Genomic DNA, 403 nt, shown 5'->3' with positions numbered 1-403 from the left:
TTTACAATAATTAATATCACCAAAAAAATCTATGAACAGAAAAAAATACTATTTTTTCTAAAAATCTATCTTCTTATTTATTTCTCCTCTTCTTCCTCTCCTCTTCTTCTCCTTTCTTCCTCTTCTTATTTTCCTTTTTATATGAACATATCATCATATATATGAACATACATTTTCTTTGCATATGCATATGAACATACATACATACATTTTTCTTTCATATGAACATACATACATACATTTTCTTTGCATATGACCATACATACATTTTTCTTTGCATATGACCATTCATACATTTTCTTTGCATATGCTTTGCATATAAACATACATACATATGAACATACATACATACATATAAACATAACATACATACACAAAAAATTCTAAAAATCTGCCTAAAAAA

This window comes from Triticum dicoccoides, chromosome 1A (assembly GCF_002162155.2).
Source record: "Triticum dicoccoides isolate Atlit2015 ecotype Zavitan chromosome 1A, WEW_v2.0, whole genome shotgun sequence".
Taxonomy (NCBI): Eukaryota; Viridiplantae; Streptophyta; class Magnoliopsida; order Poales; family Poaceae; genus Triticum; species Triticum dicoccoides.
This window is presented reverse-complemented; position numbering follows the sequence as displayed.